This window comes from Manis javanica, chromosome 2 (assembly GCF_040802235.1).
Source record: "Manis javanica isolate MJ-LG chromosome 2, MJ_LKY, whole genome shotgun sequence".
Classification (NCBI taxonomy): domain Eukaryota; kingdom Metazoa; phylum Chordata; class Mammalia; order Pholidota; family Manidae; genus Manis; species Manis javanica.
In genome coordinates this window covers 134,544,707-134,560,039 of record NC_133157.1, presented here as the reverse complement: position 1 = coordinate 134,560,039, position 15,333 = coordinate 134,544,707, and the positions used below count along the sequence as shown (strand labels likewise).

Below are 15,333 nucleotides of genomic sequence, written 5' to 3'. Positions count from 1 at the left end.
CTCCTGGTGACCTCAGAGTTCCTTTTGCCTTTTCAGCTGTCCATCACCTATTTAACCAATTCCCAATACTGAACTCTCTTTGCTAGGATACCTAGTGTGGTTTCTTTTCCCAGACTGGAACTTGACTGGCAAGGAAGCTAGAATGTAACTTTCATAAAGTCACAAACCATATTTTGTTGATCTCTGACTCCAAGCACTTAGATCAAAACCTACCATATAGTAGTGCTCAATCAAAGTTTGTTGAATGAATAATGCACAAATATCACATCTACTCACTGGCAAAGTAAATTGAGACCAATGCCCAGGCAAGTAACACCCAACCGTAACCTCCCAGTAGGTACTCAGAGAACTGCCTTGGCTTCCTTGTCAGTGTAGACCAAATGCAGGGTCTCAGTGGGGGCAGCAGCTCCCACTCTGGCTCCCAGCCCCTGCGCAAAGGGGGTTCATACAGAATGAAGACGGCATGCATGGAGAGAGCAGTCAAGAATATGCAGTCCTTAGGCACTATCATTAGTCCATGGAGGTTTTGAAACAAGAAGAGGGTGTTTGGGTTAAAATTATTTATTCAGATCAATACCATTTGGCCCATTACCCAATAAAACTCTGCCAGGGATTCATAGCAAGACATTGAGCAGCTTATTTTAGGTTTGGTTAGAAAATACGGAACATCTCTCTGGAAATTCTCATGCAATAAGGAAACACCACATCACATTTTGAATGCTAGACTATATTCCTGCAAGAAAATTAACTTACTATAAAAATAAAGCAAATGGTAACCTGAAAGTAGAGCCGAGGTGCACAGGTCCTTGCATGTAGTGAGCATGTAATAGTTTTTCAATTCTTACTATTGACACTTTTTATCAAAGTTCTAATCTATGATAAAGTCATCCATAACTCCAGAGAGAGGAAATCCCAGGGCAAAATACCTCTACAACAGAAATCAGTTAAAGGGAGAAATAAAGTTCAAAACCCGTTTATTGCTTACAAACTGCCATCTGGAGTCATTGGTCTCTCCTGCTTCAGCAGAAGCAAGCGAAACCTTCCCCCAACCTCCCAGGCTCAGATAAGCCCTCGGTAGCCCATTGATATGGAGATGAACTACTTCTCTCCACCCCTGAGGAATGCATGTTCGTATGGATATGCACTAAAGCCAGGTGAGATTTTCTGAAATATTACAATTTTACCCACAGGCCACCCCTCCAGAAATCTCACCTTAAAATCTACTCGTTCCCCCTCTTCCGCAATGGTCCCTGGGCGAGAAAACTGGAGCATTGTGACCAGACTAATGACACACAGTAGCAACAGAAATAAAATGATGACAATCCTCAATCCGGAGGCTTTAGCTAGGTTCAAAGTCCTATGCAGATTAAATCCATAGCTCGTCCATTCCAGCAGGCAGTAGCAGAAGAGATAAAGAGGTCAGAGCAATCATAACACGGCAGCTACAGCCAGGGGGCGCATCCAGGCCACAAGGACAGTAGAAGAAAATAACCTTAAGGGCGATAAGATACACGTTTTAATGACACCAGCAGAGGCAAATCTTCTCCATCAGTAAGGATACATGCAAGAGAGTGGTCCTGTGATAAGACAGTGGAAGGAATGGTATTTCATCCTGGTCTAGTATACTAGACTTTCACCCCACTCCCTGTGGGAGTTACAGATGGGTCAATATATATGGCTATAGGAGGTATATGTGCAGGCCATAAAGATAAAACAAAATTTCCCCATGAGATGCTCTTCCATCCCAGACATTTTGGGTACACTACCATGATCTTTAGGGGCCACTTTGCTGTTACTCCAGGACTACACACAAGGCCAGCTTCCAGGCCTTTTCCCCAAGGTGCCAGACAGCCATCACTGGCCCATGTGTCAAAATGTCCAGGGCCACGTCCATTCAACAGTGTCTCCAGGGTTTAATGCAGTAGGGGCTGGCAGCAGGATGTTGCTCTGTTGGCCATATCGTGGCTTCAATAACTCTTCTTAGGTTTGCACATACAGTTGTATAGGAGAGGCAGCAAGGTGTGTTAGCATATCCACAGGGCTCAAGGCTCCTTTGTGGGGATTCTCATTCAAATGCCATAGCACTGTCCATCAGCTAACAGACCAGCCCTGTAGACTATTGGTGTCCAACTTCAGGCCAGATTTCAACAAACCATTGTACCTCTCTATGATGCCTGCCCTGGTAGGGTTATATGGTGCATGAAACTTACACTTTATTGCTAATTGTGCACTCATCCTTCTAATGCATATCCAGTAAAGTGGGTGCCTTGATCACTCTCAATCACCTGCGGCCAGCCATAGGCTGCAAAGAGATGCTCTAGGTCCCACTTGGTGGTTTCCTGACCTGCACAATGTGAGGAAAAGCAGCCAGTAGTCCAGTAGCCATGACCCCACAAGTCATGGCATACCAATAGCCTTCTGATATGGGCAGAGGCCCAATGTATTCTATCTGCCACCTGACAAGGGTTATCGACCCCCTTACTATTGTCCCATGTTGCTGTGGGACTTGGTGTAGGTCCCTCTTAGAGCACACAAGACACTCCTTCCAGGATCAGCTGACTTCTCCATAGGTCAATGGCAAGCCCCACCTACGGGCTACAGCCCACATTGTCTTTTGCCCAGCTTGCAAGAAATGCTAATGTAGCCATTGGGCCACATCTGAGGAAGGCTTTCCTTCTAGAGCAACTGGGCCAATGTGTCTGCTTCATCATTCTCTGAGGATTCCAAAGGCAAACGGCCAGTCACATAATATACAATAACAGTCTTAGTCTGACCAGAGGCCCATAGGTAGTAACACAGCTCTTGCTCTCAAAGGGACCAGTGACCAACCATCCAGTTGGCATGATACCATGTCAGTGGCCACAGGATCAAACCCCAATAGATGGCTCAGCTGTCAGTGCAGGCAACTATGAGGGAAGGCTCCTGGGTGGTCACGAGCCATACTGCCTGCAACTCAGCCCATTGACTGCTCTCCCCATCTCCATCCTCTATCCATATTGTCTCAGTCTTAGGAGAGAAAGCCACAGCCCTGCACTTCTGGGGCTGCCCACCACTGGAGCCGTCTGTATACCAAGCACTTTCAGATATAGGAGCTTTTCCTTCCTGATAAGGACTCTTGGCTACCAATGGCTCAAAAGCAAGTTCTTCCTGCTTTCCACTGGTATAAGTCACTGGCCCCAGGAAGCATTGGAATTCTCCACTTAAGAGGCTATTAGAGAGGGTGCTGCGCTGCTGTAAATATGCGCCCCTTTTGGCCAGTATAGGCATCTGTGCCATGCCACTCCAGGAGCCTTTAGGTCCAGTCTCGCACACACCCCACAATGGGATAGGTGGTTACCTTGGTCTGAGCTGTTCTGGCAATGGGCTTTATAACCAGCAAGGCATGATACACAGCAGCCAGTTGCTTCTCTATCAGGGTGTACTGGACCTCTGCTCCTTTCCATAGTTGTGACCAGAATCCAATAGGTTGGCATGACCATTCAAGCCACTGCCAAGGATCTCATCCATAATGATCTTCAGTTACATGAACATCAAACTCACAGGGCATTGATGACTCCATTACACTCAAGACCTATACGCCCATGACTGCCCACTTGGCAGCAGTAAAAGTAGTTATACATGTCTCATCCCAGTCCCACCTGATGCCCTTTCATACCAATGGGTATAAGGGTTTCAGAATTTGTGCCAATTGTGGGATAAACACTCTCAGGTAGCCCCAAAGACCCCAAAACTCTTGTAAGACTGCCACAGTGGTAGCGGTAGGGAAAGCCTGGACCTTGTCTGACTGCTTCAGGAATAACTTTAGTTTTACCGGACCAGAAACCCCCAAGAATTTTACAGACAAACAAGTGCCCTGAACCTTGGTGCTGTTCACCACCAATCCTTTCTCCTGTAGATGTTGCAGCAGTTTAGGAACTGCCCCTTCTAAATCTGCAAGACAATCAGACATGAGCATAATATCAATAGTGTAGTGATACAACCTCACCGTTTGCAGTTTCTTCCATGTGGCCAAATCCTGGGCTACAAGTCCATGACAGATGGAGGGACTGTGGAGATATCCCTGTGGAAGGACAGTGAATGTCCACTGCCAGCCTTCCCATGTGAAGGTAAACTGTTCCTGAATTTCCTGTGCTACATCAATAGAGAAGAAAGCAATAGCAAGGTCTACTACATAACGATACTTTCCCAGCTCATGGCTGAGGGCATCCAGAATGGCTGCTATAGAGGGGACAGCAGCATTCAAAGGGGGTGTGACTTCATTCAATTCCCTGTAGTCCATGGTCATATGCCAGGAGCCACCTGGCTTTCTCACTGGCCACACTGGAGAATTAAAAGGACTGTGAATAGGCTTTATGATGCCCACCTTCTCCGAGTCCTGTAGAGTTTCTCTAATGTCCTTGTGCCCCCCCCCCAGGCAGTTTATACTGCTTAGTATTTGTCATCCACCAAGGTACATGCAGAGCTAAAGGTGGGTGCTTAGCATGTCCCCTCAGAACTGCCTTTACCACAGGTACCCTCAGTCTGAACTCACGTGCAGTACTCTGTAACCACGGGCCCAAAATATATTCAGGGATGGGGTAAATGTACACAGTACACTACTTTGGGGCTAAACACTCTATCCCTAATGTGATTTGGGCTTTCTTCACTCTAATTGCCTTACCCCTGTAGCCATTTATCACAGCAGGGGTCTCAAGAAAATGCTCAGGGTTGCAATAAATTAGAGAACACTCAGCTCCTGGGTCCACCAGTGCCAAGACACATTGTACATTCACAGGGGGCCAATTAATTGCTAATTGTACATGAGGCCTCTGGTCCCCACCATGTCCCCCATGGTGGGAGCCTTGATTCCCCCCTCAGTCAAATTGCTATGCCCAATCATCCTCGTATAGGGGTGAAGGCCCAGGCAAATCCTGAGTACTGTCCCCCAGGAAGTTTTGCAGGGACACAGGTGGGCATGAGACTTTGACTCCAGTTTCCGTGACCCAGACCTCAGCGGCTGGAGCTGCTGCCTTGGCTTTAATTGGTGCCACCATTCTAACAAGATCCTATTGGGCTGCCCATCAAATTTTTCTTTCACTATCCTGGCCTTTATCAAATCCACCCACATCTGGGTCCTTGAGACCTTCACGGGGCATTTTGCAGCTCTTCATTCAGTCGTAGCCTGTACTTCCTTCCATGCTTTTATTGTTTCAACATCCCCCAGATCTGCTAAAGTACCAGTAGCCTCATTTACAGGTTGCCCTATGTGGGGGGCAAGAGTAGTCACTAGGGATCTAAAGAGACATGTGGGAACTGTATGCAGCACCAGATTTCTCATTCCTACAGTGAAAAACTTCTCATCGGGCCCTTGGGGTCCATATTTTAGATAATATTTTTCATACCCAATTCCTATAATACCTGTTGGAGCTCTACATACGTTTTCCAAATACTGGGTAAATACGGTAAATCACCCTGATTAGGCCAAAAAACCCTGATGGCAGCTGTCAGCCAATCCAGAAGCGTCTAATTCCCTAAGTAGTGACGGGCATTTTGCAACCGCTGCTGGAGGGAAGGATGAGTTGTCAGGAAAGCCATTCTATTTATCTCAGTACCTGACATAACAATGTTTTCCACCCCACTATCCCAGAGACATAAAAGCCATATAGGCAGAGATTCCAATGGCTCCTGCCTATACCAGATGCCCATGTCCATTGGCTCATCCTGGGTATAGGGGCAGAGCATGGAGTGCTCCCCAACCTGAGGAGGGGGTGGCTCCTCCCCCTGAGGAGCCCCCATTGTTTGATTTTCATTTTCTTAATTACAGCCGGGAGGTCTTTTAGTACAGGAGAGTCTGATACCTCAGGCTGTGGCCTCAGCAGATTGGCCCATGGCCACACCTCCGCTTCTTCTCCCCCCAGCTCCTCCACTGTCCCTGGGGCTGAAGGCACCACACTTTCCTCCCCCTCCCCCATGGCCTCCTGCAACACAGCTTTTCCTGCTGCCTCCCCTCTCCGCTGCTGCTAAGGAAACTTAGTCACACGGTCAGATCTACTGCAGCTCCCGGAGGAAGGGGGTTCCAGACCCAGGGCTGAGTCCCCCTCTGGATCCGGTGAAATTAAGACAGGTCCAGGAAGAGGGCAGGTTAGGAGAAAGGCTTTTCTTCTTTGCAGTCACTGGCAGCTCATGCTCCCCAGCCTGGCACACACACTACTTCCCCACCTCTTCATGCCTGAAATTTCCTTTCCCAGGAGGAGGAGGAGGAGGAGGTGGAGAAGGAGGAATCCCTCAGTTGCATCAGGATATTCCTTGTACTGGACCTCTTGAGATGACTCAACCCCAGGTCCTGGAGCAATGGGAAGCTCCTTCCCTCTCTACCTAGGACTCCTTTCCATGCTGTGTGAGTCGGCAGAGTAAGTCCTCTCTGCCTTCACAACACCTGGGAACGGCACGCGTTGAGAAGATTTACCACAGGCCAGTCCAGATGAAAAGAGGTATGCCTGTGTCATGGGAAAGGGTGGAAGTCTTGGAGCCTGCCTCAAAGAAGACTAAAGTAGAAGAATTTGCTTTTTCTGAACAGGCCCCCAAAACATTCAGCAAACATGTCTACACAGGAACTCCTGACTGACAGGGAATCCAGCTTGGATAGCAAAGCCCATCTTATCTTTTCTTGGCTGAAGAGCAACAATGAGGAGGAAGAAGACAAAGAAAGGAGGGGGAGGATAAGGAAGCGGGGAGGGGAGAAGGAAGGGGGGAGGGGAGGAGCAGTGGAGGGGAGCATCCATAGGGGGGTTCCGGGTATCTCCCCACCATCTCCAGGGGCAGAGCTCTGAAATGTCGCACCCATTTAGACAGATTTCAGGTTCAGAGGTCCTGCCAACTACTGCCAGATGTAACTCCGGGGAGAGGAAATTCTGGGGCAAAATACCTCTATAACCTAAATCAGTCAAAGGGAGAAATAAAGTTTAAAACCCATTTATTACTTACAAACAGCTTTCTGGAGCCGTCTCTCTCTTCTGCTCTGGCAGAAGCAAGCGAGACCTCCCCTGAACCTCTCAGGTAAGCCCTAGGTAGCCCAGGTAATTACCCATTTATATGGAAATAAACTACTTCTCTCCACCCGTTAGGAGCGCCTGTTCATGTGTACATGCACTAAAGCCATGCAAGAGATTTTGGAATACTACAATTTTACCCACATCATCCAAGAGCACACAGACTGCTTTGGATCCCATAATAAGCATGTGAGAGAAAGAATTCTGACACAGTAGACTTTTGATGTACTTTCTCATCCTAGCCACCATTTCAGTATAAACTCTCCCTTTTGGATTATTATAATAGCCTCCAGACTGGACTTCTTGCCACTGGACCACACTCCACACTGCTCTGTTGTTTTTCCAAAGCCCCCTCACTAAGTTCAAATCCCAGCATTGGCACTTATTAGCTACATGGCCTTAGGTAACTTCAGTAACGTTTCTGTGCCTCAGTTTCACCACCTTAAAATAGGGGATAATAACAGTACCTACCTCACAAGTTTGGTACAAAGTCTAAATAGGTTAATGTCTCTAAAGAATTTAGGACAATGCCTAGCATATTGATACTCCAATGTAAGTGACAGCTATTGTTATTACACTTGAAAACAGTAATTGGCTTCCTGTTGCTTATGAGATAAAATCCAGTTCCTTAGCAGATACGGGTTTTCCTTTTCAGAACCTCCAGTTATCTTTCCAGAGTCATGCTCCACCTGTCCCCTCTTTACACCTTCCCGTGATTATCTGTCTTCTCTGGCCTCCCTAACAAAACCTACCTTCCTGCTAGAAGGTTCTATGAGATGGACCTCTAACCACCACTGTCTCTACCACTGCCACCATCTTTCCAGTCTTTTCTTCTTTTCTTTTAAATGTATGATAGTTTATTACTATACATGTAAATGGGTATTTAGAATGCAGTCTTATCTTTTTGAAGGAAAGTGATTGCTAGACTTTCCCCCTTTGGTTTGGTTTGTAATTTTTTTAATTCATTTTATTATCATTAATCTACAATTACATGAAGAACATTCTGGTTACTAGACTCCCCCCTTCACCAAGTGCCCCCAACAAACCCCATTACAATCACTGTCCATCAGCGCAGAAAGATGTTGTAGAATCACTACTTGTCTTCTCTGTGTTGCACATCCCTCCCTATGCCCCCCCCCCCACATTATACACACTAATCGTAAGGCCCCCTTTCTTTTTCCCTTCCCTTATCCCTCCCTTCCCACCCATCCTCCCCAGTCCCTTTCCCTTTGGTAACCGTTAGTCCATTCTTGGGTTCTGTGATTCTTCTGCTGTTTTGTTCCTTCAGTTTTTCTTTGTTCTTATACTCCACATATGAGTGAAATCATTTGGTACTTGTCTCTCTCTGCCTGGCTTACTTCACTGAGCATAATACCCTCTAGCTCCATCAATCTTTGTTGCAAATGGTAGGATCTATTTTATTCTTATGGCTGAGTAATATTCCATTGTGTATATGTACCACACCTTCTTTATCCATTCATCTACTGATGGACACATAGGTTGCTTCCATTTCTTGGCTACTGTAAATACTGCTGCAATAAACATAGGGGTGCATCTGTCTTTTTTCAAACTGGGCTGCTGTATTCTTAGGGTAAATTCCTAGAAGTGGAATTCCTGGGTAAAATGGTATTTCTATTTTGAACTTTTTAGGAATCTCCATATTGCTTGACACAATGGTTGAACTAATTTACATTCCCTCCAGCAGTGTAGGAGGGTTCCCCTTTCTCCACAACCTCACCAACATTTGTGGTTGTTTGTCTTTTGGATGGTGGCTATCCTTACTGATGTGAGGTGATATCTCATTGTGACTTCAATTTGCATTTCTCTGATGATGAGTGATGTGGAGCATCTTTTCATGTGTCTGTTGGCCATCTGAATTTCTTCTTTGGAGAAGTGTCTGTTCAGCTGCTCTACCCATTTTTTAATTTGATTACTTGTTTTTGTTTGTTAAGGTGTGTGAGCTCTTTATATATTTTAGATGTCAACCCTTTATCGGATCTGTCATTTATGAATATATTCTCCCATACTGTAGGGTACCTTTTTGTTCTGTTGATGGTGTGCTTTGCTGTACAGAAGCTTTTGACCTTGATATAGTCCCACTTGTTCATTTTTGTTTTCAGTTGCCTTGCCCAGGGAGATATGTTCATGAAGAAGTCACTCATGTTTATGTCCAAGAGATTTTTGCCTATGTTTTTTTCTAAGAGTTTTATGGTTTCATGACTTACATTCAGGTCTTTGATCCATTTCGAATTTACTTTTGTGTATGGGGTTACACAGTGATCCAGTTTCCTTCTCTTACATGTAGCTGTCCAGTTTTGCCAGCACCATCTATTGAACAGACTGTCATTTTCCCATTGTATGTCCATGGCTCCTTTATCATATATTAATTGTACATATATGTATGGGTTAATAACTGGGCTCTCTATTCTGTTCCACTGATATATGGCTCTGTTCTTGTGCCAGTACCAAACTGTCTTGATTACTGTGGCTTTGTAGTAGAGCTTGAAGTTGGGGAGTGAGATCCCCCAAACTTTATTCTTCTCAGGATTGCTTTGGCTATTCAGGGTCTTTGGTGTTTACATATGAATTTTTGAACTATTTGTTCCAGTTCATTGAAGAATGCTGTTGGTAATTTGATAGGGATTGCATCAAATCTGTATATTGTTTTGGGCAGGATAGCCATTTTGGTGATACTAATTCTTCCTAGCCAGGAGCATGGGATGAGTTTCCATTTGTTAGTGATCCTTAATTTCTCTTAAGAGTGTCTTGTAGTTTTCAGTGTCTTTTGCTTCCTTGGTTAGGTTTATTCCTAAGTATTTTATTCTTTTTGATGCTATTGTGAATGGAATTGTTTTCCTGATTTCTCTTTCTATTAGTTCATTGTTAGTGTATAGGAAAGCTACAGATTTCTGTGTGTTAATTTTGTATCCTGCAACTTAGCTGAATTCCGATATTAGTTCTAGTAGTTTTGCAGTGGAGTCTTTAGGGTTTTTTATGTACAATATCATGTCATCTGCAAATAGTGACAGTTTAACTTCTTCTTTACCAATCTGGATTCCTTATATTTCTTTGTTTTGTATGATTGCCATGGATAGTACCTCCAGTACTATGTTGAATAACAGTGGGGAGAGTGGGCATCCCTGTCTTGTTCCCGATCTCAGAGGAAAAGCTTTCAGCCTCTCGCTGTTCAGTATGATGTTAGCTGTGGGTTTATCATATACGGCCTTTATTATGTTGAGGTACTTGCCCTCTATACCCATTTTGTTGAGAGTTTTTATCATGAATGGCTGCTGAATTTTGTCGAATGCTTTTTCAGCATCTATGGAGATGATCATGTGGGTTTTGTCCTTCTTTTTGTTGATGTGGTGGATGATGTTGATGGATTTTCAAATGTTGTACCATCCTTGCGTCCCTGGGATGAATCCCACTTGGTCATGGCGTATGATCCTCTTGATGTATTTTTGAATTCGGTTTGCTAATATTTTGTTGAGTATTTTTGCATCTACGTTCATCAGGGATATTGGTCTGTAGTTTTCTTTTTTGGTGGGGTCTTTGCCTGGTTTTGGTATTAGGGTGATGTTGGCTTCATAGAATGAGTTTGGGAGTATTCCCTCCTCTTCTATTTTTTGGAAAACTTTAAGGAGAATGGGTATTATGTCTTCTCTGTATGTCTGATAAAATTCTGAGGTAAATCCATCTGACCCGGGGGTTTTGTTCTTGGGTAGTTTTTTGATTACCGCTTCAATTTTGTTGCTGGAAATTGGTCTCTTTATATTTTCTGTTTCTGTCTGGGTCAGCCTTGGAAGGTTGTATTTTTCTAGGAAGTTGTCCATTTCTTCTAGGTTTTCCAGCTTGTTAGCATATAGGTTTTCATAGTATTCTCTAATAATTCTTTGTATTTCTGTGGAGTCCGTCGTGATGTTTCCTTTCTCATTTCTGATTCTGTTGATGTGTGTTGACTCTCTTTTTCTCTTAATAAGTCTGGCTAGAGGCTTATCTATTTTGTTTATTTTCTCAAAGAACCAGCTCTTGGTTTCATTGATTTTTTCTATTGTTTTATTCTTCTCAATTTTATTTATTTTACTCTTATCTTTTTTATGTCCCTCCTTCTGATGACTTTAGGCCTCATTTGCTCTTTTTTTTCCAATTTTGATAATTGTGATGTTAGACTATTCATTTGGGTTTGTTCTTCCTTCTTTAAATATGCCTGGATTGCTATATACTTTCCTCTTAAGACTGCTTTCGCTGCTTCCCACAGAAGTTGGCGCTTTGTGATGTTGTTGTCATTTATTTCCACATATTGCTGAATCTCCATTTTAATTTGGTCATTGATCCATTGACTTTTTAGGAGCGTGTTGTTAAGCCTCCATTTGTTTGTGAACCTTTTTGCTTTCTTTGTACAATTTATTTCTATTTTTATACCTTTGTGGTCTGAAAAGTTGGTTGATAGAATTTCAATGTTTTTGAATTTACTGAGGCTCTTTTTGTGGCCTTGTTTGTGGTCTATTCTGGAGAATGTTCCATGTGCACTTGAGAATAATGTGTATCCTGTTGCTTTTGGGTGTAGAGTTCTATAGATGTCTATTAGTTCCATCTGTTCTAGTGTGTTGTTCAGTGCCTCTGTGTCCTTACCTATTTTCTGTCTGGTGGATCTGTCCTTTGGAGTGAATGGTGTGTCGAAGTCTCCTAAAATGAATGCATTGCATTCTATTTCCTCCTTTACTTCCATTAGTATTTGTTTCACATATGCTGGTGCTCCTGTGTTGGGTGCATATATATTTATAATGGTTATATCCTCTTATTGGACTGAGCCCTTCATCATTACGTAATGTCCTTCTTTATCTCTTGTTACTTTCTTTGTTTTGAAGTCTATTTTGTCTGATACTAGTACTGCAACAGCTGCTGTTTTCTCCCTATTGTCGACATGAAATAACTTTTTCCATCCGTCAATTTTTAATCTGTGCATGTCTTTGGGTTTAAGGTGTGTCTCTTGTAAGCAGCATATAGATGAGTCTTATTTTTTTATCCATTCAGTGACTGTATGTCTTTTGATTGGTGCATTCAGTCCATTTACATTTAGGGTGATTATCAATAGGTATGTACTTATTGCCATTTCAGGCTTTAGATTCGTTGTTACCAAAGGTTCCAGGTTACTTTCCTTACTATCTAAGAGTCTAACTTAACTCACTTAGTATGCTGTTGCAAACACAATCTAAAAGTTCTTTACTATTTCTCCTCCTTTTTCTTCCTCCTTAATTCTTTATATATTATGTATCAAATTCTGTACTTTTTGTCTATCCCTTGATTGACTCTGAGGATAGTTAATTTAATTTTGCATTCACTTTGTAACTAGCTGTTCTACTTTCTTAACTGTGGTTATTACCTCTGGTGACAGCCATTCAACCTTAGGAACACTTCCATCTATAGTAGTCCCTCCAAAATAGACTGCAGAGATGGTTTGTGGGAGGTAAATTCTCTCAGCTTTTCCTTATCTGGAAATTGTTTAATCACTCCTTCAAATTTAAGTGATAATCTTGCCAGATAAAGTAATTTTGGTTCCAGGCCCTTCTGCTTCATGGCATTAAATACATCATGCCACTCCCTTCTGGCCTGTCAGGTTTCTGCTGAGAAGTCTGATGTTAGCCTGATGGGCTTTCCTTTGTATGTGATCTTATTTCTGCCTCTAGCTGCTTTTAGCAGTCTGTCCTTATCCTTGATCTTTCCCATTTTAATTACTATGTGTCTTGGTGTTGTCTTCCTTGTGTCCCTTGTGTTGGGAGATCTGTGGATCTCCATGGCCTGAGAGACTATGTCCTTCCCCAGATTGGGGACGTTTTCAGCAACTACATCCTCAAAGACACTTTCTATCCCTTTCTCTCTCTTCTTCTTCTGGTATCCCTAAAATGCGAATATTGTTCTGCTTGGGTGGGTCACACAGTTCTCTCAATATTCTTTCATTCTTAGAGATCCTTTTTTCTCTCTGTGCCTCAGCTTCTTTGTATTCCTCTTCTCTAGTTTCTATTTCATTTATTGTCTCCACCATATCCAACCTGCTTTTAATACCCTCCATCATGCTCTTCAACAATTGGATCCCCAACCTGAATTCATTCCTGAGTTTTTGGATGTCTTTCCATACCTCCATTAGAATCATGATGATTTTTTTTTTGAACTCCCTTTCAGGAAGTGTCACAAGGTCCATATCATTTAAATCTTTCTCGGGAGTTGTATTAATAATTTTACTCTGGACAAGGTTCCTTTCACGTTTCATGTTTGTATATGGCGCCCTCTCATGTCCAGAAGCTTTAGACTTTGGAGCTGCTCAGCCCCTGAAGCAATGTCGAGGGTCGCAAGGGAACGGTACTGGTGCCTGGGGGGAGGAAAGAGCTGTTCCCTGCCTCCCAGCTGCTGTGCCTGTCTCCACTGTCTGAGCCAGTGGGCCAGTCACACAGGTATTAGTTTTTGTCCCAGATCAGCCGGATATGGATCCCCACTTTCCATAAGTGGCCAGAATCCCAGTCTCCCCAGGAACTCTGCCTATATTAACTTTCCAACCCGATAGTCATGCGAGTCTCATGAAAGCACCATGAAATGTAGGTTTGTGCTCCCAGAGAAGATCTCCAGAGCTACGTATTCAGCAGTCCTAAGCCTTCCACTCCCTCCCTGCTCCGTTTGTCTTCCTCCTGCCTGTGAGCTGGGGTGGGGGAGGGGCTCGAGTCCCGCGAGGCCACAGCTCTGGTACATTACCCCGTTCGGTGAGGTCTGCTCTTTTCTCCAGGTGTGTGCAGTCTGACGCTATCCTCTTTCCTGTTGCTCTCTCGGATTAGTTGCACCAATTATATTTTCTAATTGTATCCAGTTTTAGGAGGAAGCCTCGGTCTCTCCTCTCACGCCGCCATCTTTAATCCAATTCTCCCTATAGACTTTTGAACTTATATATCTAATGGTCCTAGAAACTGAGACCCAGAGGTGAGTAAAATGACATATCCAAGTTAACATTCTTGAGTCCTTTGGTAACCCATCTGACCCACATAGGATGAATTCTTGCCACTTGTATTAGTTATCATTAAACTTTTCTCAATAGTGAACATAGACCCCAAGGGAACAAAAACTGGTTCAGGGGTAGGGGAAGGAATCTTGCTCTTTGTATGTGTAAAGCACAGATATGCATACAGTACAGAAATATATATTTTATATCTATGTTAAGTGTATCTGTGATATTGAAATTTCATGGTGGGGATGATTAGGAAAAGGTGTTAAAAAAGCTTATATGATAAAAACTCTCAACAAACCGGGTATAGAGGGCAAGTACCTTAACATAGTAAAGGCCATATATGACAAACCCACAGCCAGCATCAGACTTAACAGTGAGAAGCTGAAAGCTTTTCACCCAACAGCAGGAACAAGGCAGGGATGCCCACTCTTCCCACTTTTGTTCAACATAGTGTTGGAGGTCCTAGCCACGGCAATCAGATAAAACAAAGAAATAAAAGGCATCCAAATTGGTAAGGAAGAACTCAAACTGTCACTATTTGCAGATGACATGATATTGTACATAAAAAACCCTAAAGAATTCACTCCAAAACTACTACATCTAATATCTGAATTCTGCAAAGTTGTAGGATAGAAAATTAATACACAGAAATCTGTTGCATTCCTATACACTAATGATGAGGTAGCAGAAAAAGAAATCAGGAAAACAATCCCATTCACAATTGCATTAAAAAGAATAAAATACCTAGAAACAAACTTAACCAAGAAGTGAAAGACCTATACACTGAAAACTACAAGACACTCTTAAGAGAAATTAAAGAGGACTCTAATAATGGAAATTCATCCCATGCTCTTGGCTAGGAAGAATTAATATTGTCAAAATGGCCATCCTGCCCAAAGCAATCTACAGATTCAATGCAATCCCTATTCAATGCACAGCATTCTTCAGTGAACTGGAACAAACAGTTCGAAAATTCATATGGAACCACAAAAGGCCCCAAATAGCCAAAGCAATCCTGGGAAGGAAGAAAAAAGCAGAGGGGATCTTGCTTCCCAACTGCAAGCTCTTCTACAAAGCTATAGTAATCAAGCCAATTTGGTACTGGCACACAAGAACAGACCCACAGACCAGTGGAACAGAATACGGAGTCCAGGTATTAACCCAAAGATATATCGTCAATTAATATACAATAAAGGAGTCATGGATATACAGTCGGGAAATGACAGCCTCTTCAACAGCTGGTATTGGAAAAACTACAGCTACATGTAAGAGAATGAAACTGGATCATTGTCTAACCCCATACAAAAGTAAACT

General features: G+C 43.2%; 1 long non-coding RNA gene across 1 annotated transcript in view; it reads right to left on the bottom strand.

Annotated features, from left to right (window-relative positions):
* Positions 1–485: 485 nt before the first annotated feature.
* The window catches only part of LOC140847887 (uncharacterized), a 56,170-nt gene continuing 41,322 nt past the window's right edge, over positions 486–15,333 (bottom strand). Inside the window, exon 3 of the long non-coding RNA XR_012128153.1 lies at positions 486–1,492. This is a non-coding gene — a long non-coding RNA (uncharacterized lncRNA). The remainder of the gene's footprint in view (positions 1,493–15,333) is intronic.